The 20,482-nt window shown below is 31.5% G+C and overlaps 3 long non-coding RNA genes across 3 annotated transcripts; 2 read left to right on the top strand and 1 right to left on the bottom strand.

The window, feature by feature from the left end:
* The first annotated feature begins 3,836 nt into the window (after positions 1 to 3,836).
* Positions 3,837 to 5,717, top strand: LOC132731933 (uncharacterized). Its single transcript, XR_009625951.1, has 3 exons — positions 3,837 to 3,922; positions 4,244 to 4,331; positions 4,581 to 5,717. It is a non-coding gene; the product is annotated as an uncharacterized LOC132731933 (long non-coding RNA).
* A 2,711-nt stretch (positions 5,718 to 8,428) lies between these two features.
* On the bottom strand, positions 8,429 to 17,282 carry LOC132731931 (uncharacterized). Its single transcript, XR_009625949.1, has 2 exons — positions 17,126 to 17,282; positions 8,429 to 10,665 (listed from the first exon to the last, which is right to left on the bottom strand). It is a non-coding gene; the product is annotated as an uncharacterized LOC132731931 (long non-coding RNA).
* A 184-nt stretch (positions 17,283 to 17,466) lies between these two features.
* LOC132731932 (uncharacterized) lies at positions 17,467 to 19,450 on the top strand. The gene is made up of 2 exons (XR_009625950.1): positions 17,467 to 17,604; positions 19,356 to 19,450. It is a non-coding gene; the product is annotated as an uncharacterized LOC132731932 (long non-coding RNA).
* The last annotated feature ends 1,032 nt before the right edge of the window (positions 19,451 to 20,482 follow it).

Consider the following 20,482-nt stretch of genomic DNA (forward strand, 5'->3'; position numbering starts at 1 on the left):
TAATAATGATAAACAAATTAAATTATGATTGAGATAAAATAATGATTTCCTTTAAAGAAAAATAAATATATGTGAACCAATATTTTGAAGAAATAGCTGCCTTTTACAAAAAATATTATCTAAGCAAAATATAATTATGTGTGCTTTCTAGTAGTGCTTTTCTGATATAGTATAGCTGATATAGCATAAATTACAAACTAAAGTCTTTTAAAGCATGTTTTTCTTAACAAGTAGCTCATATTGTGAAATATATATAAATGCTATCATAGCCTTTCTAACTGAGCTTTAAAGAGTATGCTTTTAGTTAATAAATTATGATAATCAAAACATAATAATAATCAAAACATACATTTGTACATAAATATCTTTATAGAAGATGTTTGTACACTTGAGCTTTTATAAACTGGATTCAAAAAGTTAATAATATTAATAAAAAAACTACATGTAATTAAGCCTGTCAAAAGTTTATACTATTCCACCGTTTATACAACATAGGTCTATTATCTGTCCAAGAGTTGTATATAATAACGTCTCTCCAATAACAGGTTTTTTTACATAAAAATGGTATATAGATTATAGTTTTTTTTTTCAACACAGATCTTCATCTTCCAATAGGTTATCATTGATATCCTTACCAATACAGGTTAATAAACTATAGATATTTTCAACATGTGTCTAGAAAATAACAGACAATTCAATTCAGATGTAGGACTGTAGCCCTTTTCTACTGTTTTTGTTATCCTTATAATTATTTTTATTAACGAGGAAATCTTTATATATAAGTTTATAAAACTAAAAGCTTTCTTCTGAGTGAGTACTTTGCAGATATAGTTCTATAGTGTCTAATCTCGAAACTAAATGGCTTATTTATTCGAACTCACATACATTGACATTTTTAAAATTTAAAATTTTTTTTATACATTCAACCAGTGGTGCTCATTATTAGTTTTAATTCGTTAATCCTTTACTTATATATAGTATACGGTTTTGCTTTTACTTTTACATATTATTGTTAACAACTGATGTCTGTTTTAATTGTTAGCTTTGTAATATTCAAACTTTATTAAATTTTAATGACATGTAAATCTGTGTTATTGTAAATTTTATCTTCATATATAATATAGTAATGAAAATTAAATCATTTATAATTACTTATTGAAGAAAGTCATATGCTAGTCGATGAAATAACATATTACCTTTCATGAACTAGAACACAATGCCCCCCTAAGACCAAATAGGCTCAGATTTGGTGTTACTATTGCAACAGTTCCTTGTGAGGATTTTTCACATTCATGCATGACGGAGTAAACACTGTTGTAGTAGTAAGACAACACACTTCCTACAAGGGGAAATAGTACATGTATATTATAATAATATCCGCGTGAAGCAATCATTATATTTGTTAATCGGTATTGCCATAAAAATGAAAGCGTTTTGCTGTTTTTTTGTTGTTGTTGTTTCTTTTTAATTCAGTGATTGCTTTAGAGGCATTGTCTAAAAAACTTAATATTGAGTAAACGTAAAGAACATTGCTTGCGTCTAAAGTTATATTACTTTTATAGAACCTGAACAGAAAAGCCATTTTTTTGTAAACCTATTTATACTTGAGGTTAAATTGGAAAAAGAGAGAAGATCAGTGAAAGCGAAGGATACTATAAACACTGCATACGTTCTTAGATTTACTAGATTCTATAGGAGGTTTAATAACAGTAAAAATGTTGCTCACCGTTTATTTAGGAAAATGTTCATAAAAGATCAAACCCCGCTAAATTTAAACGTATAGAATGGTTTAAATTATTAAACATTTTATATAAAGAAATAAAAATCTGAATATAATATGTCCCAGGTTCTCTAATAAAATATTTCAGTTACCTATTATAAAAGCTGCGCGAAATGTACTATCCTTTCATATGGTAAAATGTTAGTCATAATGATGACAATAATAACTAAGATTATCAGACGCAAAGAGTTAAAGTCACTTAGACAGTCAAAAATTTAAACAAAAAAAGTCATGTCTATTTTATATTATTTGATTTAGTGTGTGTGACAAGTTAATCTCATTTAGACAAAATGGTGAGCCTTTTCCTCAAATGACTCGAAGAACTTGACTTTAGAACTTGAAGAAAGCTTAATATCTGCGACACAAACTAAGACGAACATTTCGATAAGACTAACACAAGTTAAAGATTTGATTTGACTAGTATAAGACAAAGGGTCAGAATCTGAAAAACAAGATCAACAAGGAAGGGAGGCATTCAGTTAATGCATCCGCATAATTTTTTAAAGAAGCATATTATCCAGAAAGATAATCTTCTTTTGAAAGACATAGAAATAATTCATATAAGCAAATCAGCATAAAACGATCAAAATTTTGTGTATATCACTTCATTTATCTTGGGGTTCAAATGCTTTTATATCGTCTTATGTGTACAAAAGTACATTTACAATTTCAATTTAAAATTTAACGGTACAGATTAGTTCTTGAACTTATGTGATTTATAGAGGAAAAAGGTTTGTTAATTCGGTTCGCAATCGAAGCGCGTTATGTAACATGCATGTTTTTCTTTTTTTTCGATCAGATCGGCCTGTTAGCACACATTTTGAACATAAAACTACATGTATATTCCAATAGGTCTCATAACAGTATTCCGTTTATTATTCATTTCAATTGTGAAAGTATCTAAAAATCATTAAGAGCACATTTCAATAGTTTAAATCTAATTGCAACATCTTAATTTATCAATTTATGGCATGAATCTTTTATAATTTAATTGCCATAAGAAAGTTTTTATAAACAAATCTAGTCTTGCCTTCTTGTAATATGTCCATGTTTGCATGATTTATCGGATTAACAAAGTTGGCGGAGACATTAGCCAATCTACTGTATCATTACACTTAAATAACCTGCTAAATTGTGACTGGGTTAATCTTTTAGATGTAACGCGTAATTTATTAATGATTGATCGGAACAACGCTAGTTATCATAAAAATGTCGTTTAGTTTCTATTTGTACATATGTTTTAATTTTGTAGCGCAGATTGACGTTCCTTATCCGATCTTTGTTGTTCGACGTCCTTATCCGAAGTTCGACGGAAATGGCCGAGAAATTGAAAAACATTTTAAAACATGTATCTGCCAATAAAATTGTAAATTAAGTGTAGAAAATGAATCTGATCTGATTTATTGATTAAGAAATGGCTCGATTGATCCGACTGACCATACATATTTACTGAACATGTTAAAGTATTTCTAAACATATTCATTATTATAACAATTTCTGTTTTAATATAAATGCGCAACTCGAAATTTTGCAAATAAAATGTTCAATTCAGACATGAAAGAGGGTTATTCAAATTACTTTCAAAATGAGTTTATTTCCATATAATGACAAAAGAAAATCTTTTTGTTGAAAAGTGTAGTAATTGGTTCTTTAAAAATATAAGTATGAACCAAATACCGTCTCAATTTAACAAACTGGCGACCTGAACTTCATAACTTCACAATCGTAACATTTAAACAAATTCAACTTCATGAATACTTAAATTCAACTTGTGGAGTAGATTTGTCAAATGCGCGAATGTACTAAATTCTACTTATATAATAAATTCATGACGTTAAAATTCTTTATTTATTTACTTGAAAGTTATTTTTTGTAAAAATGCTCAAACTTGTTACTGTATTCGACCGTATTAATCCGTCTAAAAATAGCGGCGCCACATAGAGAGTCACTGATGCATACTGTATCCAATTCAAAACTTTATATTCAATGCACAATAATGTAGTAGGAAGTTTTGAACAAGTTTCATTTTGCAATGATTAAACAGATAGGTATGCTTTACCACCATTGTTGTTTAAATAATGTATAGTGATATTAGAAATGAAGATATCTTGCTTTGTGAAAAACGGATAGGATATTAGTATTGTAAGAACATTTTGACTCTTTATCATCTTAAAAATTTATAATTTCAATGTCTCACTATTTTCATTTAAGCTTAAAGTACCTTAATACTTTATGTTAGACATTCAAAATGTCTAAAACTGTTTTATTACAATGCATATCATAACTTGTAAGACTAATAATATACTATAAGTGCCATTTTAAGTTTAAGGCAAACGACACAACCAAAGAACGTAATTTGATAAAAACAGAATTGTGTAATTATGCATCAATCTTTATATTGGAAAGCATTTAAAATATGTTTGATCACACCAATATCAATATGTGTACAATTTATTTCTTTAGATTATATTGCATACATGGATACGGAACATGTATTCTAAGGAAATTTCAGCACTAGTATTAGTACTGTTTGTTGATATTGTATTTGCCGGTAAGTACTTCTATTTCATTGAATTTTAACTATGGAAAACTTTTTTCTATATTGTCTTAACTGTATAATTAAATATTGTAAATTTTTATCCATTGTCCTAATATTATTCATAATCGGTCGAAGAGAAAGATTAAATTTAAGTTCTTTTTTATTGTCACGTCAATTAAACTGGGTAAGGATATCAATGGTTTATCATATTGTATATAAGGTAAAAATATGTAAATAGTCAGCATTTATAAATGTTTACAGAATGTTCAGTTGGCTGCCAAACATGCTCTGGTTCAATTTGCACAAGTTGTAAATCATCTTACTTTTTATCAAATGGCTTCTGTTCATCATGTCCCGAAAATTGTGAAAGCTGTAATAGCTACGATGACTGTACTTTATGTAAGCCAAATAAGTATGGTTTACATGCAAGATGTGTTTTCAACTGTGATAGTAATTGTCTAAATAGTGAATGCGATGATAATACTGGAGATTGTACTCAGTGTAAGCTTGGTTTCTATGGATTTCAATGTCAACACAACTGTAGTTTATGTGAAAATGAACGATGTGATTTACGTTCCTGTTCGAGTGGTTGTAGAGCTGGATATTATAGGTTTAAGAGCGGTGCTGAAACAATATGTCAAAGATGTCCGTCAAATTGTAAACATTGTATCGATTTGAAAACATGTTATATTTGCAGTTATGGTTTCTACCTCTTTAAGTTTAATGACAATGTTCAATGTGTGTCCTGTTTGCAAGACACACAATGTCCGGAATGTGCAATTCAAGATTGTAACCAGTGTCAAATACACAATAATTCGTTAGTCTGCGCTGATTGTCCAGAAGGACAAATATTCAACGGTAAAACATGCGAATCACACACCATTGTGCTCAAAGGAATGTTCTACGTATTGTGATAGTAGTGGAATATGTCAAGGAGAATGTAATGACGGCTGGACTGGTGAGAAATGTTCCGAAACATGTAATAGTAAATGTTCAAAGTGCTCAAAAGATAACGGAAATAATTGTCTACTGTGTGTTGGTAATTTTTACACGACCGATTGCAATTTAGCCTGCAACCCATCATGCATAGTAAAAAGTGGTCATCATACATGTGAACATGCAGAGGGATATTGCTTAAACGGATGCAACCAAACCTATTGGGGCGACCTCTGTGATAAACCCTGTTATGATGGATGTAAAGATCTTAAATGTGATAGAAACAATGGTACATGTACGGATGGATGTAAGGATGGACTGACCGGAAACGGATGTTCTAAAACAACCACAATCGCTATACAAGGTGCATATGATTGCTGTTTAGAATTCATTTTAAATAAATCAATAAAATTTATAAGTGAGGCATTTTGATTAAATCATATTCATAATTAACACAAATATTAAATAATCTGCTTCCAGAATAAAAGAGGATTTTCCGAGTGTCCCTCTTTTTGGCCCGTTTTAGAGTTATTTCTTTGAAAAAACACACTAAAAAATACTGCTTTTTGGGCAAAATAGGACAAAAACAGAAAAATTTTAGCAATATATTTTTATTTTTCAACAATTTTTGTTCATACGTCTGAACAAAAAATAAGAATAGTGTAAAAAATAACAAATATATTAGCAGTTTCAAACTTGTTCATACGTATGAACAAATTTTTTTCTCAACTTGTCAAGATTTTGTTCATACGTATGAACACTGAATAAGTTCAGCATTATTGAGTATTTTTTAACAAAATTTTGTTCATACGTATGAACAAAATTACCTCACATACTGAAAAATAGCACATAAACAGACGCTTCAATGTTGAACAATTTTGTTTTCAACTTGTAAGGTTTTTGTTCATACGTATGAACACTGCATCACAATCTTTTGTGGTCATTTTGAAACAAATTTGTTCATACGTCTGAACAAAAACTGACACAGAGCAAAAAAACCCACTTTGATTTTGTTCATACGTATGAACAAAACTATTTTTCTTTTTAAATTGGCAGGTTTTTGTTCATACGTATGAACACTGCATCACAATCTTTTGTGGTCATTTTGAAACAAATTTGTTCATACGTCTGAACAAAAACTGACACAGAGCAAAAAAACCCACTTCGATTTTGTTCATACGTATGAACAAAACTATTTTTCTTTTTAAATTGGCAGGTTTTTGTTCATACGTATGAACACTGGCATAATTTTTGTGGTTATTTTGAAACAAATTTGTTCATACGTCTGAACAAAAACTGACACGGAGCAAAAAATAGCCACTTCGATTTTGTTCATACGTATGAACAAAACTATTTTTCTTTTTAAATTGGCAGGTTTTTGTTCATACGTATGAACACTGGCATAATTTTGTGGTTATTTTGAAACAAATTTGTTCATACGTCTGAACAAAACTAACCCACACAGCGAAAATAGCACATTAAAGTAATTAGCATTTCAATTTTGTTCATACGTATGAACACTGCATTATTTTAGTAATTTTGAGGTTATTTTGAAACAAATTTTGTTCATACGTCTGAACAAAACCAACTCGCACAGTAAAAAAGAAAGAACAAAATAAGCCGCTTCAAATTTGTTCATACGTATGAACAAAATTTCTTTTTCAACTTGTGAGGGTTTTTTCTTACATATGATAATGAACACTGCATAATTTCATAATTTTATGGTTATTTTGAAACAAATTTTGTTCATACGTCTGAACAAAATAAACTCACAGATGAAAAATAAACAACAAAAAATTAGCCGTTCTGATTTTGTTCATACGTATGAACAAAATTTCTTTTTAAACTTGTGAGGGTTTTTTCATACAGTCATTATTTGAAAACGTATTTTTGTTCATACGTCTGAACAATTGTTTTGTTCAGACGTATGAACAAAAATATGTTTTCAAAGTAACCACAAAATTATGAAATTATGCAGTGTTTATTATCATAGTAAAAAATAACACATAAATTAGCAACAGCTTCAATTTTGTTCATACGTATGAACAAAACAAATTCACAGAGTGAAAATAGCACATAAATAAGCCGCTTCGATTTTGTTCATACGTATGAACAAAACAAACTCACAGAGTGAAAAATAGCATATAAATAAACTGCTTCGATTTTGTTCATACGTATGAACAAAATAAACTCACAGAGCAGGGCTTCCATTAAGTTTCAAAATTTGGAAGTCAGAGACTGCAAAATCTCTGATTTTGGAAGTCACATTATATAGGTAAAGAAGGAAAAGTATTAGATTTTGGAAGTCACAAGCCAAAATCAAGGAGTAAATGACTCCCAAACTTCCATTAACGGAAGCCCTGTCACAGAGTGAAAAATAGCATATAAATAAACTGCTTCGATTTTGTTCATACGTATGAACAAATTTAACTAACAGAGCGAAAATGGCAGATAAATTAGCACTTCATTTTTGTTCATATGTATGAACACAAAAACCAAACTTTTACACTAAATGGCAGGTTTTGGTTCAAACGTATGACCACTGCATTATTTCAGAGCAAAAAATAGCACAAAAATCAGCCGATTTTGTTCATATGTATAAACAAAAATATCTTTCTTTAAATTGGCAGGTTTTTGTTCACATGTATGAACACTGTATCACTTAAGCTATTATGTTTGTTATTTTGAAGCAAATTTGTTCATTCGTCTGAACAAAAAAGAAACTCAAAGAGTGAAAAACAGCAAATAAATAAGCCGCTTTGATTTCATTCATACATTTATATCAACAAACAACCCTTTGACAATAACAGTTCAGATTTGATTTAAAACAATGACAAATAAGAACATGTTTGAAAACACAAATTTTATGCCCTCACCCAGCTAGGTTATTTATCAGTAACAGCATTTCAAAAAACGTTTACCCATTCACTCAGTTATTCACAGAAAATTTGCAAAAAAAATTGTAAAGTTACATAACTTGACATGGAGTCATGGCGTATTGTACTTGTGAAGAATATAAGTTGGTAAGTCATTGTTATAAATTGTGATGAAGTTCAGAAATATCAACTTTATCAAATATATATAAATGCAGGACTTTACCTTGAACCCAGTGACCCCAAACTCCATTCAAAGAACCACATAATGAAACTATGTTCCATAAATATTCATAAATATGAGACATTGGAAAAAATATACTGTAATGCTGTATAAACAAGAGCTGTCACGCAAGTGACATATCCCACAAAAAAGGGTTCTTAAGCATGCAGGTATTATGAAAAGAAAACAGAATGAAAATAACTTTGTTTGTTTGATTGGGTTTTACGTCACACTGACACAGTATAGGTAATATGATTACGTTTCAACTTTACTGGTGGAGGAGCCCGTTTGTGCCTGAAATAATGCACTGAACCACCGACCTTCCGTAACTTACGCTAAGCTAGCTGGATTAGCTTCCTCACATGAAAGAATCCAATGTCCCTGTTGGGATTCAAACCCACAGCGGTCAGGGGCAAGTGGTTTGAAGTCAACGACCTTAACCACTCGACCACGGACGCCCCCATGAAAATAACTAATTGCTTAACATTGTTCTTGTGAAATGAAGTACTTTTTATAGCAAACTTAACACCTTGGGACAAGGGTCTTGGATGCACACATCACCTTTATGTGATAGACATTTATGCAAAGTTATTTTAAAATCCTCTAATGCATGACAACTTTACAGTTTGAAAACTAATGCGTACCTTCAAACTCTTCTTATGACCTTAAGTACCTTCAAACTATTATAGTGACCTTCACCTTGGAGGTAGGAACATGGGTCTTACACACAACACATCATCTAGATGTGGTTGACATTTGTGCTAAGTTATTTTAAAATCCTTCATTGCACGACAAAGTTACAAAGTATATTCCGGACAAGAATGTGTGTACCTATCTCTAGTTGTGATAGTGTGAACCTTCAAAATAAAAGTGTGAACTTGACCTTTGAAAAGGGACATGGTTCATGAATGTGACACATCCTCTTGATGTAGTACAAATTTGTGCCAGGTCATTTCAAAGTCCCTCAATGTATCACAATGTAAATAAAAGAAGTATTAAGGAGAAATTTAAGATATATCCAACTTGCCTGAAAAGGTTAACCATACATTGCCCTATATTCAAAGTGATAAAAAGGGAAATAACTGTGAAAAAATGGATGGCACAGTAATATTACTTAGCAATATCAATGCACTTTGTCCCGAGAAGTACATGTGAAAATTATGAAGCCATTAGTATAGACAGAACTTAAGATATATCCAATTTGACGGTTTTGGTTAATCTTTTCATTTTCAAAGTGCTCAAAAGGGCAATAACTTGGTAAAAATGGAAGCCATAGTTATTTAACTTGCCCCTGGAGATTGTATTCTTTGAACTGATTAGTGAATGTGTGAATTATGAAGCCATTGGTGCAGGTAGAACTCAAGAAAAAAAACTTGCTGTTTTAGGTTATCCTTATACAAACAGACAGACGGACAGTTCAATTACTATATGCCCGGAGGCATAAAAAATTATTGAGCGTGTGATAATATTAATAATGTGGTATACATTCCTTGTATGCATAAAAATAGATAAAACCTCATTATTTTATGAAAACCAAATTCACAAGTTGGTATTTGCTTATTAAATTATTTCTTAAATAAAGCTTTTCCATTTTTCAAGTATATTTTTCTCATATATCAAAGCCACTTCTGTATCTTCATTATTTAGACATGATTTCTGTCCAGCAAACTTTATCTGTAATATGAATCCCAGCAAGGCTTCATAATTGCCGTTTGGGATAATTCCAGCAAATTTAGTTGATATTGCACTTTAACATTTTCTCTCACAAACAGACTAAATCAAGTGGATTCTGCAAGTTTTAGATATTGTTGTTCTTTCATTGCTATTTTGATATCTGACTCCCTTTCTAGATTTGTTTTCTTTTCATGGCATGTTTCATGAACTAGTAAATTATTGAGTTGCTCACACATTTCAGTTAGCTTAGATTTTCACACAGACATGGCTCTCTTTCATTGGCTGGTAGAAATAATATGTTTCTAGAACACATACACAGCTATATATAATGAATACATCAAAATGTTACTGGAAATGGGTTTACAAGTCCATCCACTTAAGATCCTAAATATTCTTTAGAAAGGCTAAATTCTGAAGCTTCATTACAGTATAGATGTTGACTTGAGTAGTCAGTTGAACACACGAAACACATTAACCCTCAAACTTTTTTTCTGTATTGTCATTATATAATCATTCATGTAACACTGCCATGTCTTCCTGTTTCATGTAAGCTTCCACCACGCAATAAGGCAGGCCTTTCCCCAGGCTCTTTTAGTGCTGCGCTCCTGCTCTGCCTTGGTCTCCAAATCAATAAAAGGTCCTACAAAATACAAATAAAAACATTCTTAATGAGATAACAAATAACAGTACATCATATACACTTCAAAAATTTCCTTTTAAAATTCTAAACGCTTTTCTTTTTTTAACAGGTGAATTTAAAAGTAATTTTGTAAATTTCATGTATATTCAAAAGTAAAATAAACTTAGTATTTTAATTTCTGGTATTAAAACTATAATTTTTTTGTAATAATATACAAAAAATGCAACATAAAGGTATATGATTAATTATGATCTTCCTTAAAAGTTTTTTATACAATTCTTTTTGAAAGTTTATATATATCTATATATCTGTCAAGCACATAAACATCATATAGAATACAAAATGATTTGAATTATGAATATGATTTTGATAATGATGACGATTTTAAATTATAATTTTGATGATGGAAGTGATGATAATGATGATGAAAATGATGATTTATGAAAGCAATGATTATTGTTAGTACTCCTATTATAATGATGAAAGAGTTGATAATTTAGATCTTAATGGTAATAGAGGCGATAGTGAATTTTCTAATGATGACCACATTCAGTAAACATGCGCGGTTCAACTAGTATACTGGTAAACCATGTCTGAGACATCTGCAGTATGTACCGCGGTACAGACCTGAAAACCATTTTTTTTTAGCTCTAATTTAATGCAATTACAGATCCGTAAAATGTACAAAATGAAATCTTTTCTGTTGTCTATATCAATATTTCTTTGAATTAACCTTTTTGCAAACAACTTTCGCTGACTTTTATCATTCCACGATAGTTCTCAGCAAAAATTGAATGCTTTATCAATAACCACATGTAAGCCAGAATTGTCGACTTGCATGATCTCAGTGGAAGAAGCAGGAATTGTCGACTTTACTTTTAGTGTTTGAAATCATTTTTTTGCACTTTTTCTTAATGAGATCTATTATCCTATGAAGTTTGAAGTCCATAACTTTTATACATTAGGAGAAATGGCCCGGACCAAACTAAAGTATGAAAATAAACAAAGGGCAATAACTCAAAAAATAAGAAGTGCAGAGCACCGCTTCTTATGCACTGTTCTTCTTGTAAATGAGATCTATCATCCTATGAAGTTTCAAGTCCATAGCTTTTATACATTAGGAGAAATGGCCCGGACAAAAATAAAGTATGAAAATTAACAAAGGGCAATAACTCAAAATTAAGAAGAGTACCGGTTCGTGTGCACTGCACTTCGGATCATTATAAGAAGCATGCATACCAAGTTTGAAGTCAATCCGACTTATAATGACTGACTTATGCTCCGGACAAGTTTAAGGGGACGCTGACACCGCCGACAAAAGTAACCCCTATATGTACACAAAAATAGCTTTCTGATGTACAACATTTCAATGAGCTTTAAGGAATAAAAATAAACGTTTAACTGAAGTGATAGTGCCATGTTTGAGTATGATACTCTTTTTATCAATATCTTATTTTATTTACCTAATAAATAACGTGCCAATGAGCCCGCGTGACTTTAGTCGACCGTTCTAAAACTTAACGGTTGAGAGAGGCAACGACTGAGGCACTCATTTGCTCAACATTTTGACCCAAGTTTGAATAAACTTGGTAGACACCCATTAGAAGATGTTACATGCATAATATCTTAGCTCTAGTTCTTTGGGGTTTTTAAAAGAAGATTTTTAAGATTTTACTAAATATACATAAAGGGAAAAACAATGATCCCCTAACCCAGGGCTTTTATATGAACAAACTTGGTAGACATCCACTAGAAGATGTTTCATGCTTAATATCTAAGCTCTAGCTATTTTTGTTTTTTATAAGAAGATTTTTAAGTTTTTTTTTCTATATAATACAAATAAGGAAAATAAATGACCCCCCCCCCCCCCCGGCGGGGCCAATTTTCACCCCAGGGCATTTATTTGAACAAACTTGGTAGACACTGACTAGATCTGACATGATTCATGCCAAATATTTAAGCTCTAGCTCATTCGGTTTCCTAAAAGAAGATATATTTTAAGTTTTTTCTTTTAGTTGCCATGGCAACCAGAGTTCTGCTTAAAATTAAATTATTTGAACAATTTTTAAAGTTGACTACGAAAGGAACATTCCTGTGAAGTTTGGATGAAATTGGCTTAGCGGTTTATGAGGAGATGTCGTTTAAAGTAAAAGTTTACAGACGGACGCCGGACAAAAAGCGATCACAAAAGCTCACCATGTCACTTTGTGACAGGTGAGCTAAAAACAAGAACTGATCATGACCCAATTAACCTTTTACCCCATGAGCATATTGCCAAAAATGGCCATTTTCATTGAAAAGCCTCCTGTAACAAGTTCAAACTGCTATGAAACTGTAAAAAATGCTTCAATACTAATGAAACTTGGCACAAATGTTGACTACACCATAGCCTCTGTAACAGCATGCTCAATGGTAAATTTCCTGTTACCATGGCAATGGGAGGACGTCTCAAAATTGCCAAAAATCACTATTTTGCATTGTTTTTTTCCATCAAAACTGATTTCAAAGTGCTGCAACTTCTCAATGAATTGAGATAGAGTAAAAGGCTTTTCAGCGTCGGTTACTAGTTACCCTAAGATCGACCTGAGGCCATTTTTAGCCTGTCACATGTCCAAAATTTTCTTGGAGATGAGGGGGACTCTGCCCCCTTCAAACCCCCCAAACAGAAGGGGGCACATCCCCCTTCTGGCAACCCCCTGATGTAATATTTGGATGGGGGACGGCGCCGAAAAAGTGGTCACTTTTTTTAACAACATTTCTCAAACGAAAAACAGTGTTTGGGGCCTAAATAGGGCATTTTTTCACTGTTTGATGTCTCAAAAAAAGGGGGGGGGGCAAAAAGCCGTCGAAACACGCTTATATAAGGGAAAAGGTTAATTTATGATTGTCAACATGCGCAGCTTATTTGATGTCGAAAGTACCTGATTGAAAAAAAGTTAAATGATACTTTGATTAATCTGTATTTTATAGATCTGCTTAATTTTGATATTTGAAATTCTATACCAGCTTTAACCTTGATACTTATTTTAGAGATAAAAAATAAACCTATAGCTTACAATGAAAATCCGTGGTATACCATGGCTTATACCGTGTTTTTAAGGGAAAAAACTTGGTATACCGTGGTATTTTCTTTCTGGCAGTACCCAACTCTATACCATTATAAGTACTTCTGACCACAAATGATTATGACGATTTTTCCTATTTTGAGTCTGAATATATAAGTGATGATTATAATTAATAGGGTGATGACATTTTGATGATAGTGGCTGTGATGATGATGATGTTTCTGGTGTTGATAGACTGATGATGATTTAGGTGATCATCATTTTAATAATGATGATGTGATTATGATTATTATTGCCTTTCCTGGAAGGCGATATATAGAATTAACTAGATGTGAACAAGGACTTCTATGTGACACCACCTGCCTTTAGCCAATCAAAGCAAATAATTTAATATCAGTATTATATCACTTCATAACAAAGTTTTAACTATGCCACTGTTTTAACTCAAACTTAAAAGCGATGAATGGTTTATTTGCCATAATAAAAAATTGGGTATTAAAATTTCAAAATGATTAATTTTCAATCAGTAAACAATAACATATTTAGAATAAGATATGCATGTTAGATATTAATTAATGAGTTTATTCAAAACATTAATCTTTTTTATTTATTTTTATAATTATACTGAAAATGCAATTAACAATTTTGGTTGACATTAAACTCAAATTCTTCTCAGGTCTGCACTAATAATATACATGTATTTCTTTTCAATTTAGACTTCTACTTTAATTGTGTGAATGGCTGAATTAAGAACAAGACAACAGTGAAAATACGAAAATATGTTTCACTGCAATGCACAGAGCAATAATTAAATTCTACTGTGAAAATTCAGAAAATAAAAATACACATTATATTTTATCAATATTTCATTTATAAGTAGAAAAAATAGTTAATTTCAAGTTGTCTATATGCATAAATAAAATAATGAAATAAATAATGCATGTACTACAGTATTTATAAATTATAATTTTTATTTTAATATTTATAACTAAGGATATCAGCAGAGCAGACTGGAAGACAAATTGTTGAAAATTTACTAATTTTAAACTCTTAATCAGAATACACAGCATATTAGAAAAAATTATATAAAGGTCAAACAAGATTGCATTTGAGAAAAATGCTATGCCACCGCATGGTTCAAATTTCATAGCTGTACATCAAAGGACAAGAAAGTAGGTCACATCATCAAAATCTAGGTCAAAGTTCAATTTTACAACTAAAACTGTGCACATGGTCAAAATGTCATTGCTGTACATCAAAGGACAAGAAAGTAGGTCACTGTCCCCTTGGGCAAGGCATAATTTTGACCCAAGGGTTTAATAACAATCTTGATACAGGTCCATCAAACAACATTTCAAGTCAAATATCTAAGCTATAGCTTTCTCCCATTCAGAAAACATTTGTTTTATTTTCTGTTTTTACTACGTGTACATAATGAGAATCACTGCCCCCGGGCAGGGCCAATTTTTGACATTTGAAAAACTTTGGTAGAGGACCTATAGATGATATTATATATCAAACATCAAAGCTCTATGCCTTGAACCTTCAGACAAATTTTTTTTTTTTTCACTATATGTACATAATGAAAATCAATGACCCCCTGGGCGGAACCAATTTTGACCCCAGGGCTAAAATTTGAACAATCTTGCTAGAGGTTCACTACATAATGTTTCATGCAAAATATCTTAACTCTATCCTTTGTCAATTTAGAGAAGATGATTCTTTAAGTTTTAACTATATACATATAAGATAAACCTATGGCTCCCAGGGGCGGGGCTTATTTTGACACAAGAGGCAAAATTTGAACATCTTTGGTAGAGTACCTTTCATATGATGATATTATTTAACAAATATTAAAGCTAGATCTAAGCCTTGTACCTTCAGACAATAAGATTTTTTTATTTTTCACTATATGTATATATTGAAATCAATGACCCCCAGGGCGGGGGTAATTTTGACCCCAGGGCTATAATTTGAACAATCTTGCTAGAGGTTTACAACACAATGTTTCATGCAGAATATCTAACCTCTAGCATTTGTCAATTGCTAGAAGAATTTTTTTAAAGTTTTTACTATATACATATAAGGAAAACCAATGACCCCTGGGACGGGGTTGATTTTGACCCCAGGGCTATAATTTGAACAATCTGGGTAGAGGTCTACCAGACAATGCCTTATGCAAAATATCTAAGCTCTAGGCCTTTTGGGTCTTTACAAGAAGGTGTTTTTAGTTTTTACTATATGTACATATAGCGAAAATCAATGACCCCGGGGCGGGGCCGATTTTGACCCAAGGGCTATAATTTGAACAATCTTGGTAAGGGTCTACCAGATGATGCCTTATGCAAAATATCTAAGCTCTAGGCCTTTTGGGTTTTTACAAGACGGTATTTTAAGTTTTTACTATATGTACATAGTGAAAATCAATGACCCCCGGGGCGGGGCCAATTTTGACCCCAGGGCTATAATTTGAACAATCTTGTTAGAGGTCTACCAGACAATGCCTTATGCAAAATATCTAAGCTCTAGGCCTTTTGGGTCTTTACAAGAAGATTTTTTAAATTTATTCTTATAATTCCTTTTGGTTGCCATGGCAACCAGATTTCTGCATGGAATGAAATTCTTTGAACAACTTTGGAAGCCCTTCACCCAAGGAACAATCCTGCCAAGTTTGGTTGAAATTGGACAAGTGGTTTTTCACAAGAAGATTTTTTAAGTTCACTATATAATCTATATAACACACACACACACACAAACAAACACACACACACACACACACACACAGGTGAATCGCTATATGCCACCGCATCGCAGATGCTGCGGTGGCATAAAAAGAGAAGAAAAGTATAATAGAAAAAGTCTTTTCTATAATCTACTATTTATTTACATTTTATTTTCTTGTGATATCATATATGAAAACTATTTTACTGAATCACTTGTTGCTCGACCCTATTACTCATGTAATATTTATTTTCATATGAAAATAAAACTAGATTGTTGCAGGGCTTTTCAGCATATAACCAACAGAGTATTGAAAAACTTTAATTTATAGGAAAAAAATGAATTTCCTCCATGATCTAATATATAATACTGGATTATTCTCTTCATGATTAATATCAATAAAATGTAAATGATTTATGTGAATAAATCTCAAATTATATACTGTATACATAGATCTACTTTAATTAGTATTCCCCCCCCCCCTCCAAAATTATTAACTGATTAAATTTTAGAAATTTTTGGACTTTCATGCAGTAAAATGTATTGTTCAATTTTAAAGTTCCTGCAGTTGGACAAAAATACTCGGGCAGTTTCCAGATAAGCTCAGTGTTTATATGTAATAAATAAGACTTCAAACAAAAAAAAATCAACAGTTATAAATCTAAGTCGATTACCTCTACTTCTTCAGCTTGGATGTTGTTGAACATGTCCTCATAATTCTTCTCCAAATGTCAGTTTATGGCGAAATATTAACCTGGAAGTTTGCATGCCTGTGCCACTGTGCTAATTAGCAGAATAAAAACGGCGCGCGACGTGTTAATTGAAACTGGCCCAATTCATTCTGCTTTGATATGAGGGGTGTTACCTTAGAGCGGCCTTGGACTGCAATAATATTTCCTTATCATCTCCGGTGAGAAAATTTAAACTTTAAAGACACTTTTTGCAAATCATCTTTTTATCAAACTATATTTTAAGAAAAAAGAGAATAACATTTGCAATTTTAAACCATCGGCATGAGACCCGATGTACCCGTGTATTACAATGGAACAGTCGACTCTACAATTTAACATCAGCAAGTCATTACACGGATTGGTGAAGCGCTGTGTACACATGACCTAACACACGATGAATGACATAAGCTGCTGTTTTATTGGTAAGTTTTTTTGTTGTTATTTTATTCCATCATTATTATATCGCAATGTAAAATGATATAAATGGTTCGTTGTAAATAAAGTTCCATTATAATTATGAAACGTATTGTTTACCGCAATGAACTGATAAATTGACTTTCGTGCGATCAGTGTTGAAGCTACTCAACACTATGCTGTTGTTGTATTTGTTTTGTTTTCTTCAAAACTATACAGACGATTTTTGATGCAGACGATTTTTGTGTTATAAAAAATAAGAGTAGGCCTACAGTACTGATGAAATAAAAACCTGTCTACGGAAAGTTAGGTACCAGTAGGCTACTTGCCAAGCATGATTTCACCATGTTTTCAATGTTATACAGTTTCTTTACTTTTCATTAAAGGAACTCCACTGAGGTTTGTAAGGCTAAAAATATAAAATTTTATTTTTCATACAGATCAACATGAGCACTTAAAACAGAAATATAAATAAAATATTACTAGGAAATATACAAGAAATGCATTAAAAATTGTATGTTTGTGCTACTCACAGTCCGATTTGAGTGAAAAGCGTTTAAACGTTTTTCAATTTTGGGTCAATTTTCACTATTATATTATAATAATTATTCTGGAAAAAATGGAGCGAGCTAATGTTCTAAAATTTTGCACATTAGTTATTTGTATAGATCTTTATTAAATGGAGTAATAATCTCAAAAAATTATTTCCAGTCCCGCCATGTCAAAAAACCTCAGTGGAGTCCCTTTAATTTATTGAAATATTGGCAAAATGTTAAGTCCTTTTCTCACTTAATAATCTATATTCAAAATTTCACAGCAGTTTTTTGGTCCTTTTTATTTTGAATATAATTCAGTACCAGATGATTTAATCTTCCCAACATTTTGTGTCGTCTGCAAATAATGATATTGTTAAAAAATATTCATTTATTTTTTATTTATATGTTAAAATTCAATGTAAAACTTTCTCACAAATCTATTTCATACAACATACAAGACAATTGGACATACAAAAACAGTTCATAAAATTGCACGAGATACCATAATTGAATTGTTTTGACATTACGGAACCATCTGATACAATACAACAGCAGATGATAAACAGACGCTACAAAGACAAACAACAAATGACAACAAAAAATGTTTGAAAACTCTGCATATAATTAAGTGCTTTTTGTGTCTCCTGCTACAGAGTAGATCACTTCTCTGTTGTCAGTCAAATTATTAAAATCCACCTTGTTTTGTTGTAACTTGCTATATATTAATGATAACTCTGTTATTATTGAATAAAACAACTTTATATTTAAGAAGTGAATTTTGCTACAGTTGGAACTGTGTTATTTATACATGAATATGATTCATTCTTGGGAAAAACCAGTATGTTGAATCATTCAAATATTTATGGCCTTGACTATTTGACCTTGACCATCAAGGTCAGACTGACATTTGCTTCAGTTGTCATAACTTTGTTATTTATTTATATACATGTATTTGATTCATTCTTGGAAAAAAAGAATACTTATGACAAAACTGACATGATGATTAATTCAACTGTGCCCTTGGCATTTAAATGACATTGACTGTGAAGGTCAAACATGAAATTTGAGAGGTTTTTTTTTTACAAGAAAATTGTGTTTTATAAGAGTACTTTTTACTATAATATTCTTCCTCTGATGTGTTTGACTGAAGAAATAATAGAAAAAGCTAGGCAATGGGTCTTGTTAGTTATAATTTTGATTGTATATAATAATTGTAATTTCAGAGGAAGTAGCCAGTTCAAAGAGAATGAAAAGGAAGTCTTTGGAGCACTGAAAATAGTTTGCTTTTGCTTTTTGTGGAGAAAAGTGTATGAGGAAACTGAATGTATGCCAATCATTGTTGAAACTCACAGTACACAAACAAATCTATTTCAAGAGGAAAGTTTATCTGGAAAGTGTATTTTATTTACATGAAATTATTTATGTACATGTGCCAGTATGCTGGGAGGTCTTTCTCCAAATTTTATCAGACAACAAAACTCATTAACATTTCATTTTGCTCTTAAGTTAGTTGAAAATGACAATGAGACTGTTTGTGCACTGTTTGAAGGTGTCCGAAGAAAAAGAAAGAAAATTCACTGATAGAAAGATTATGCCACATCTTATGGTGACAGATTCTGCATACAATAGATACAATAGAGAAAATGTCCAGGATGATCAAAAAAGTTTTCGTAAACACTGCAGAATGCAAAATAGTCAACATACAAGGCTAGGAAGATGTCAGCATAAGAAAGTTGTAGGATTGTAGGAAAGATAAGCAAGTAACAGAGATTTGGAAAAACTATTCTATCACCTTAAAATTAAACAGGTAAGGTGATATTTAATTGTTTGCCATGAATGTATCACATAATGTGTTGTTGATCTATATAGTTTTAGTTCCACTTTTCGAAACCAAAAGTTATTTTTAGCTCGACTATTCAATAAGAATAAGTAGTCGAGCTATTGTAGTCACCCAAGCGTCGGTGTCGGGGTAACCGCTTATGTTAAAGTTTTTGGTATACCTCAAATATTTTCAAAGTCCATTGACATATGGCTTTGAAACTTTGCACACTTGTTCACCATCATGACCCCAACCTGTAGACAGGAGGAGGTAACTGTATCAAGCTTTCTGACAGAATTATGCCCCTTTTTCAACTTAGAATTTACATTAAAGTTTTTGTAATACCTCAAATATTTTCAAAGTCCATTGACATATGGCTTTGAAACTTTGCTCACTTGTTCACCATCATGACCCCAACCTGTAGACAGGAGGAGGTAACTCTATGAAGCATTTTGACAGAATCATGCCTCTTTTTCAACTTAGAATTTACATTCAAGTTTGCATACCACCTCAAATATTTTCATATTCTAT

The sequence above is a fragment of the Ruditapes philippinarum genome, unplaced genomic scaffold, assembly GCF_026571515.1.
Source record: "Ruditapes philippinarum isolate M1 unplaced genomic scaffold, ASM2657151v2 ctg3563_1_1_1_1, whole genome shotgun sequence".
Classification (NCBI taxonomy): domain Eukaryota; kingdom Metazoa; phylum Mollusca; class Bivalvia; order Venerida; family Veneridae; genus Ruditapes; species Ruditapes philippinarum.